This window comes from Elephantulus edwardii, unplaced genomic scaffold (assembly GCF_000299155.1).
Source record: "Elephantulus edwardii isolate Elephantulus edwardi_28Jun2011 unplaced genomic scaffold, EleEdw1.0 scaffold00239, whole genome shotgun sequence".
Lineage (NCBI taxonomy): Eukaryota > Metazoa > Chordata > Mammalia > Macroscelidea > Macroscelididae > Elephantulus > Elephantulus edwardii.
The window spans coordinates 746,963-756,205 of NW_006399989.1; the positions used below are offsets into that span (position 1 = coordinate 746,963).

At 38.5% G+C, this 9,243-nt stretch overlaps 1 pseudogene; it reads right to left on the reverse strand.

The window, feature by feature from the left end:
• Positions 1-4,696: 4,696 nt before the first annotated feature.
• LOC102876419 lies at positions 4,697-5,344 on the reverse strand (annotated as a pseudogene).
• Between the last annotated feature and the right edge of the window lie 3,899 nt (positions 5,345-9,243).

A 9,243-nucleotide genomic window follows, 5' to 3' on the forward strand; every position in this document is an offset into this window, starting at 1 on the left:
ATTATTTGTGTCTTTTCTTTTGTTAGTTTTGCTAGTAGTTTGTCAATTTTATTGACCTTTTCAAAGAACCAACTCCTAGTTTTATTTATAGTTTCAATTGTTTTTCTGTTTCTATTTCATTTATTTCTACTCTAATTTTTATAATTTCAGTTTTTTTAAAGGGTGTTGGGTTTTCTTGCTGTTCTTTTTCAATTTGCTGGAGATATTGGTTTAGAGAGTCAATAGTCTGTTTTTCCTGTCTTTTGATGTGCTTGCGTATTGCTATAAATTGACCTCTGATTACTGCTTTGGCTGTTTCCCAAAGGTTTTAGTTAGTGGTGTTTTTACTGTCATTTGTTTCAAGAAACTTTTTAATTTCATTTTTTATTTCTTCTAGTACCCAGTCATGTTCAAACAAGGTGTTGTTCAGCTTCCAGATGTATGTTTTTTTCCCTCCTTTATCCTCTTGTTATTAATTTCTAATTTTGTAGCATTATGGTCTGAGAAAATGCTTTTAATTATTTCTATGGTTTTAATTTATTGATGCTTGCCTTGTGACCTAAATTGTGATCTATCCTGGAGAATGTTTCATGCACATTGGAGAAGAAGGTATACTGTGTTTTTTGGGAGTGCATTAGCCTATAAATACCTATGAGGTCAAGTTTGTTTATTGTGTAGTTTAATTCTTGAGCATCTTTGTTGAGTGTTTTCCTGGTAGTTCTATCTTTTCTTGAGAGAGGAGTATTGAAGTCTCCAACTACTGTCATAGTGTTGTCTATTTCCTTTTTCAGTTTTGTTAATGTTTGTTTAATATATTTTGCAGGTCTTTCATTTGGTGCATAGTTATTTATTATTGTTATGTCCTCTTGTTCTATTGACCCTTTAATCATTATGTAGTGACCTTCCTCGTCCTTTGTCATGGTTTTTACTTTGAAATTTATTTTCTCAGAGATTAATATTACTACTCCTGCTTTTTTCTGGTTGCCGTTTGGTTGGCATATTTTTTCCCATCCTTTTATTTTTAGTCTTTCTTTATATTCACTTTTTAGGTGTGTCTCTTGTAGACAGCACAGTGATGGATTTTGGGGTTTTTTTATCCCATCTGCTACTCTTCTTCTCTTCAATGGTGCATTCAAACCATTTAGATTCAGTGTGATTATTGAAAGGCAGGGTTTTATTGCTATCATTTTGTTGAATTCTTTTTGGTGTTGTTGCTAGTTACTTTGGTCCATGCTGCTGTCTGTGGTAACTCTGTAAGTAGGATATCTCTCAGTGTTTCTTGCAATGCTGGTCTTGTTTTTACAAACTCTCCTAGGTTCTGTTTTTCTGGGAATATCTTGATCTCTCCTTCATATTTGATGGATAATTTTGCTGGGTACAGTATTCTTTGTTGACAGTTGCATTCTTTGAGTGTTTGATATATGTCTTTCCACTCTCTTCTTGCAAGCATGGTTTCTGCTGAGAAATCGTCACTTAATCTTGTCTGTTCTCCTTTGTAGTTTACTCTTTGTTTCTCTCTCACTGCTTTCAGGATTCTCTCCTTATCTTTGGTTCTGGCAAATTTAACTATGATATGCCTTGGTGTTTTTCTTTTGGGGTTATTCTATATGGTGTTCACTCAGCTTCTTGAATATATATTCTCTCATTCTTATTATGCCTGGGAAGTTTTCCTCTAGTAATTCTTCCACAGCTTTTTCAGTGTCTTTACTTGCTTCTGCCTGTTCTGGGATTACAATGATACGCATGTTGTTTCTCTTGATGGTCTCCCACATTATTCTTAGATTTTATTCTTTTTGCTCCCTTTTTGATTCTGCTTTTTGCTTTAGCAAATCAGTGGTGACAATTATATCTTCTTTTTCACTGGTTCTGTGTTCTATCTCTTCAATTCTACTTATGTGTCCCTCTATCATGTTGACAGCATCTGAAACATTGGACCTCCTATTTTGTATCATGGTTTCTTGTTTTCCCAGTGCCTCTAGTGCCTCATTTGTTTTATCTGCATTGTTCTGGATTGTTTGTTTGTTTGTTTTTTGGGTTTTTTTTTTAGCTCCTCCTGGTTTTTGCTTGTAGTGTCCTGTAGTTCTTCAAGTTTGTCTTTCTTTTTTTTTGTTTTTTATTATTATTTTGTGTGCGTGTACCGTCAAATCAGATCTGACTGGTACAGGAGGATATTGCGCCTCCTTCTCCGACAGAGCGTCTGGTGGATTCGAACCGTGTTCCTCTGGGATTGCAGTGCGGTTTCTTGCCACTAGGCCACTAGAGCTCCCCGAAAGTTTGTCTTTCATCCACTGAAAATATTCATTCATTGTTCTTTTAAATTCTGTGTCAGAAAGTTCCATCAGGCTTTCTGGCTTTAGGAAATCCATTGATACTGTGTCTTCCTTTGGTGGTAACATCTTGTTTTGCATGTGTGTGATGTGTAGGGTAGCTTGTTTTCTTCAAGACATTGATATATTCTTGATCTGAAGACAATTTCTCTGAATTTCTGACTCAAGGAAAAGGTCAGTTCAGAGCCTGTGAGAGCAGCCTTTTGTAGGTAAGTCAGATCCAGGTGCTCTGGATTAAAGACAGGTTGATTGACTGGTCATGTAGGCACAGGTGTGGAGCCAAATGGGGTGAGGCAGGCAGGGGGTGAAATAATCACCAGGGTGGGTCAACCACTTGAGAGACCTCACTCAGACCTTAGCTGCACAGATGTGCTCACGATTGAAGTCCCTGATCAAATTCCAGCTGTCTGTCTCCCACTCAGCAGTTCTCACTCAATGGCCCCTACCCAGCGGCACTACCCAGTGCCCTCACCCAATGGCCCCTGCCTGAGCAGGGTCCTGGCTCTAGCAGGACCAGTGAAGATTCAGTCAAATTTCCTTAAAGCAGCACGGGTTTAAGATCCTGTGGTTCCTAAAACTATTTGTATCAATAAAAGTTCTTATTAGAATTCCTATTGTCCACATCACACAACAGACCCACTGGGTCTTAGTGGGGCTTAAAAAAATTCAGCCAATTTCCCCACTAAGCTTTCCCCTTTCAATGGGTCCAGCAGCTTCTGGCTTTTGCTGATCCAAGTGCGCACTGAAATGTGGACCAGTGTGCAACCCAGGCTGTGTGTTCATACAGTTCCAATTCTAATCCAACAAAAGGTCTTATTCAAATTCCTACTATCCACATTGCACAACAGACCCACTGGGTCTTAGTGGGGCTTTAGAGAATTCAGCCAATTTCCCTACCAAGGCTACCCCTTTCAGATGGGTCCCTCAGTAGCTCGGCTTGCAGTTTCTGGCTTTTGCCGATCTGCAGTGCGGACCAAAATGTGGCCCAGAATGCAGCTGAGGCTATGTGCTCATTCCGAGTCTAATTCAACAAAAGTTCTGATTCAAATTCCTAGTGTCCACATCTCGCAACAGACCCACTGGGTCTTAGTGGGGCTTAAGGGAATTAAGCCAATTTCTCCACTAAGTTTTCTCCTTTCAAATGGGTCCCATAGAAACTCATCTGGTGGCTTCCAGTTTTTGCCAAGTCTGTGCAACGGCGGCTGTGTTCTTACAGTTCCAATACTAAAAGTTTCAACAAAAGTTACGGTTCAATTCCTATTGTCCTTGTTGTGCAACAGACCCGCCAGGTTTTAGTGGGGCTTAAGAGAATTCAGCCAATTTCCCCACCAACCATTTTTCTTTCAGGTGAGTCCCAAAGCATCTCAGCTAGCGGGTTCCAGCTTTTGCCGGGTCCTCGATGGGACCGCGGCATGACAGGCCATTAAGTTTTTATAGCTTTTAAAATAACGTGTTAGCAAAAGTTCTGTTTCAAATTCCTACTGTTCACGTCACGCTGTGATGGTCGGTCTTTATGGAACATGAAGTACTCTCTAGTGTCCCGTCTCTATGCAGCTTGCTATCACTCTGGCTCTTCACACTGTACTCTACACTGTAGCCATCTTCCCTTCCCCATGGTGATTCATTTTATGAAACAGAATGTATGGAAATTATTGTATGAAGCACAATATGAATGAAGGAAAGTATAAAGCATGATGTATATTAATTTTGTATGCAAGCTAATAGAAAATAGGAGTTTTTTAAAATAAAAAGACATTATGCAATAGGAAATAATGCTATTAAGGACCTCTTTTAAGTGCTAATGGACAAGGATGTCAGATTAAAGACTCACTTGCAACTATTCTAAAAAAAAGAAAGAAAACAAAAGTCTTCACCATTGTCCCAATAGGCAGCTTCATGATGGATGGAGAAAAGATTGAAGTTGTCAATTATTTCATTTACTTGGAGCCACTATCAATACCTATCATAGCAGCCATTAAGAGTTCAGAAGATGTGTTGCATTGGGACAATCTGCTGTGAAGGATCTCTTTAAAGTGTTAAAGAGCAAGCATGCCAATTTAAAGAATAAGGTGATCCAGATCCAAACCACAGTATTTTCAATTCCTTCCTCTGCATTTGAAAGTTGAGCAGTGAATAAGAAAAATAAAGAAGAATTTATTTTTTTTAAAAAAAAACACCCCAAATTATAAATAGCATTTGTTACCTTGGTGTATCATTCTGGTCCTGTTGATGTTCCTTAACATTTAAGTTGTTCTCCATCTTCTCTCCCACCTCCCAATTTGGCTGTACACTGCATCCTTGGACTGTTAGGCCACAGCAGCAACTCAGTTTATTCCATGTTCCTGTTATTATTCATTCAGAGGCTCAAAGTTCTGGTCCATAAATCCATCTTAATAGGAAGTCCAGTGTTTGAGAAAGAATTTGTAATAAACCTGGCATCTTAGGATGGTGAGCTTCAATAATATCACCACTTTTCTGGACATTGACCAGAGAATCTTTCCAATTTTGTGCAAGTTTTTGTTTTTGTTTGTGTTTACCAGTCTGCTTTTGGTATGTTCCAGCTGGTCTCATTGCTCCCCCAGCTCCTCTAGGATTTCCTAGACAATCTCTTCAGTCTCTGTGGCAATCTGATGAGAACGCTCAATATCCTCCATGGCTGGGTTCAAGCTGTCAGTGCCTTGTAGGAACAGTGCCTTTTGAGACTGTAGTTGATTCATGTGCTAGTTCTCCACAGCATAGGTACTAAATTTCAAGTCTCCTCGGCTCCTAGTGGTGGCCGTCAAAGGTGTACTTGTCACTTCCCAATGTAGTTTAGCAAGGTCTTTAGTAGGTTGGAAGTTTGGACATCATGAGTTTATGGAAAGATAGGGGTGCATAACGTAGTTCTTCCTCTGTCTCTGCCAGCATTTCATTTGCTTCTTGTTGCTTTTCAGAAAAATCTCTGAGTAACCCCCTTTTCTTTTTGGCCCCCACTGTCTACAGCAGAAGAGCTCATGAAGCTTCTCAAAATGCTTGGAGGAGGTGGCAGAGGTGGCCATGGTACAAGGAGCATTTGAGCAGTGGCCACCAAGATTCTGGGTGTCAGGCCTGCTCCTATCCCTGCAAGTCAGCCAGCCAGCCACACAACCATCATGACTGCCACCGTCTCTGCTGCCCAATTGATGTCTTTCAATTAAAATTTTGGAGAAGAGTATTGAATATTCCATGGGCAGCTAAAAGGATAAACAAATCTTGGAGGAGGTACAACCAGGGTGATCCTTAGAGGTTCACCATAGATGATGAAACTTTGTCTCCCATGTTGTCAGCAGGGACCAGTGCTTGGAAAAAATAAATCATGTTGTGGAAATTGAAGAGTCAAAGATATTAAGACCCTCAATAAAATGGATTGACACAGTGATTGAAATAATGGACTCGAGCATGGAGAAGATTAGGAAGATAATGCAACATAGGGCACGGTTCCAATCTCTGGTTTATAATGCCACTATAAATTGCATTTGACTGGATGGCATCTAGAAACAACCTAACAAAAGATCACATAGGTATCTGTTGGAAGAAGTGTAGTGTTCTTTAGATGTGAGGATGATTAGACTTAATCTCACCAACTGCACATGTCAGTTTCTGGGAAAGGACATCATGCTTAGAAAAGTTTTATTTTAGCAAGAGACGACGGGGAATAAGAATCTCAATGAGATTTTCACAAATGAGCACATGAGCTTAATAATTATAGAGATTGTTAGAATGGTGCAGGTATGAACATAGTTTTGTTAACATAATGTCAATATGAGTTAAAGCCCACTCCAAGATATCACACAACAGCAACAACAACAGAAATCTCTTTGAAAATCACCCTACCCACCTACTCCAGAAAGGTCACATCATTAAAAATTCCTATAGAACAGTTATGTTCTGCTCTCAAAGAGTTATGTTTCATTTGTCCTGAGGTAGACTGACAACCAACAACAGCAATAACAAGCAAAGATGCAGAACATCATTTGGTTTGATTATTGTTTATTTGCATATCTCCTTTAGTGAATATCTATTATGATCCTTTTCCTATTTTTAAACATGGACCTTTTGTCTTTTACTTGTTTAATAGTAGGAGTTCTATGTTTTTCTCTCTTTGGAAAAGTTTTTATTATTCCTGTACATTGTGTTTTATGCAATTTTTCATTCATAATAAGTTTCATACAATCATTCACATACATTTTAATTTGTGCCTATTATTACATGGTCTTTTCAAATCCTCATTGAATCTTTTCCATTTTTTCACCCTCTCTCAAACCGCCCACCAAATTCTTCTATCCTAGTGATTTCCTTTCCTTTTTCCCTTTTAGACATTTATACACATCTTATTAGTTATCCTTCTATTTTTACAATAGTGGAGTATTTAACCTTATGAGACTGAATTAGTTCACTCAACATAATACTGTCTAGATTCACACATGCTATATAGTATTATACAAAAGTTATTTCTTAGTGCTGCATAGTGTTCTATCATGTGAAAGCACCACAGTTTCTCAATCCATTCACATGTTGATGGGTGTTTGGGCTGTTTCCCTTTTCCTGCTAGTGTAAATAATGCTGCTATGAACATAGGTGAACATGTCTCCGTTCATGTCTCAGTTCTAATTTCCCTGGGGTATTCTTAGCTGGGTCATATGGGATTTCTATGTTCAGCTTTTTAAGGAAATCCCAAACTCCCTTCTAGGATTGTTGTACTATTTTACAATCTCACCAGTAGTGCCTGAGAGTTCCAGTCTCTCCACATCCTCTCCAATATTTATTGCTTGCTGTACTGTTAAACTTTACTGCAACAGAGATGTGATAGTATTTACTTGTTTTGATTTCCAACTCTCTGATTGCAAGTGATTTTGAACACTTTTTCATGTGTCTGTCATCCAAATATCATTTGTGACGAATCTTTTCATGTCTTTTGCCCATTTTGCAATGGGTTATCAGTCTTTTTGTTTTGTTCTGTTGTTCTGTTTTGTTTTGTTTTGTGGAGACCCTATAGTGTTCTGCAAACTTTCATCATTAGACTCTAGCTTAAGATGTCATTGGCAAATGCTTTTTTCCATTCTGTAGGTTTTCTTTTCACCTTATTGGAAAAAGGTTTTGATACACACAGGACTAGATTTTTAGAAGGTTTTATTCATTGATTTTATTCTCTCCTGGTTGTGTATTTCTGGCTATAGTTGCAAGCTTATTATGCCATTATGCCACAGGCTAGGGTTTCTAAGTTTGGTTCCATTCTGTCTCTATGATCTTTGTAGGTTAGGGTTTTACCCCCTATATCTCATACACCTGGGGTTGATTTTTGTGTATGGTGTGGTATGTGGATTCTATTTCCATTTTCTGCAAGTAGCACTCCAAGTTTGCTGGCATCATTTGCTAAAGGGGTTGTTGTTTTCCCATTTGATAATGTTTGATTCCTTGGTTGATTTCTGGGTTCTCAATTCAATTCTATTCTATTCTATTGGTCTATATGTCTGTCACTGTACCAATGCTATGCTATTTTTTGTTACTACAACTATATAGTATGTCTTGAGATCAGGGGGTACTATGTCTCCCACTTCATTTTTATTTTTCAGGAGATCTTTGCATACTTGAAGTCTCCTTTCCAAACAAATTTGCCAACTAACTTTTTGATCTCTTTGAAAAATGAGTTTGGTATCTGTATTGGAATTACATTGAACATGCTGACTGCTTTTGGGAGGCTAGTCATTTTCATGATGTTAAATCTTCCTATCCATAAGCAGGGAATGTTTCTCCATTTATTTAGATCTGTTATTGTTTCTTGCAGTGTATCACATAGTTTTTCTTATAAAGGCCTTTTGTGTCTCTAGTTAGGTTTGTTTCCAAGAATCTCAATCTGTGATTGGCTATGGTACTGTTTCACAGTTTGCTTTTCTGTGTTTTCTTTGCTACAGTAGAAAAAAACCGATTGGTTTTTTGTGTATTGATCATGGATCCTGCCACTTTACTAAAGTGACCTACTAGGTGGCAAGAAGCTGTGCTGCAATCCCAAAGGTACATGGTTCCAGGTCACCAGCTGCTTTGCAGGAGAAGGATGGGATATCTTCTCCTGTGTGATTAACTGCCTCTAAAAATCCACTGGAGAGTCAGCTAAGGGTCAGTTTCAACTCTATGGTACACAAAAACAGGTCTACCAAGTTTGGGGTTTGTTTTGGTTTTTAGATTTCTTTTATGAAGGCTTACTTGCAAAGTTCGTATACATTGTGTTTCACACTATTCTTCATTCATGTTGTGTTTCATACAACCATTCCCAAGCATTGTTGTTGTTATTGTTGTAGTAATGAATTGTTGAGTTGCCTGCGACTCATAGTGACCCTATGTACAACAACCCTAAACCCTGCTCTATCCTGTGTCAATCTTATAGTCTCCGACCCCATTACCCCAGGCACTGAATCAATCCATATCATCAAGAGTCTTCCTCTCCTGCACTATCCCTCCACCCTCCCAAGCATGATGTCCCTCTCGGACTGGTCCTTCCTTATAGCACTTCCAAAGTATGTCAAACAAAGCTTCAGAATACTTACCTCCAAGGAGCAGCCTGGTTTCACCCTTTGCAGGACAAACCTGTTTGTTCTTTTATCAGTCCATGCTATAGTCAATACTCTTCTCCAGCACCACAGCTCAAAGGCATCAGTTCTCCTTCTATCATCTCTAGTCATTGTCCAGCTCTCTGATGCACAGCAAGTGATTGCAAAGACTATGGCCTGTATCGGGCACACCTTAGTCTCCAGACTGACATCTTTGCCTTAAGTACTTTGAAGAGGTCTCTGACAGCAGACTTTCCTAACACAATGCATCTTTTATTTTTTTTTTTTTTTGCCTTTCATTTTTTATTATTTTATCATTCTCATGCATTATGTTTTATGCATGTACATTGTGTTTTATATACTCTTTCATTTAC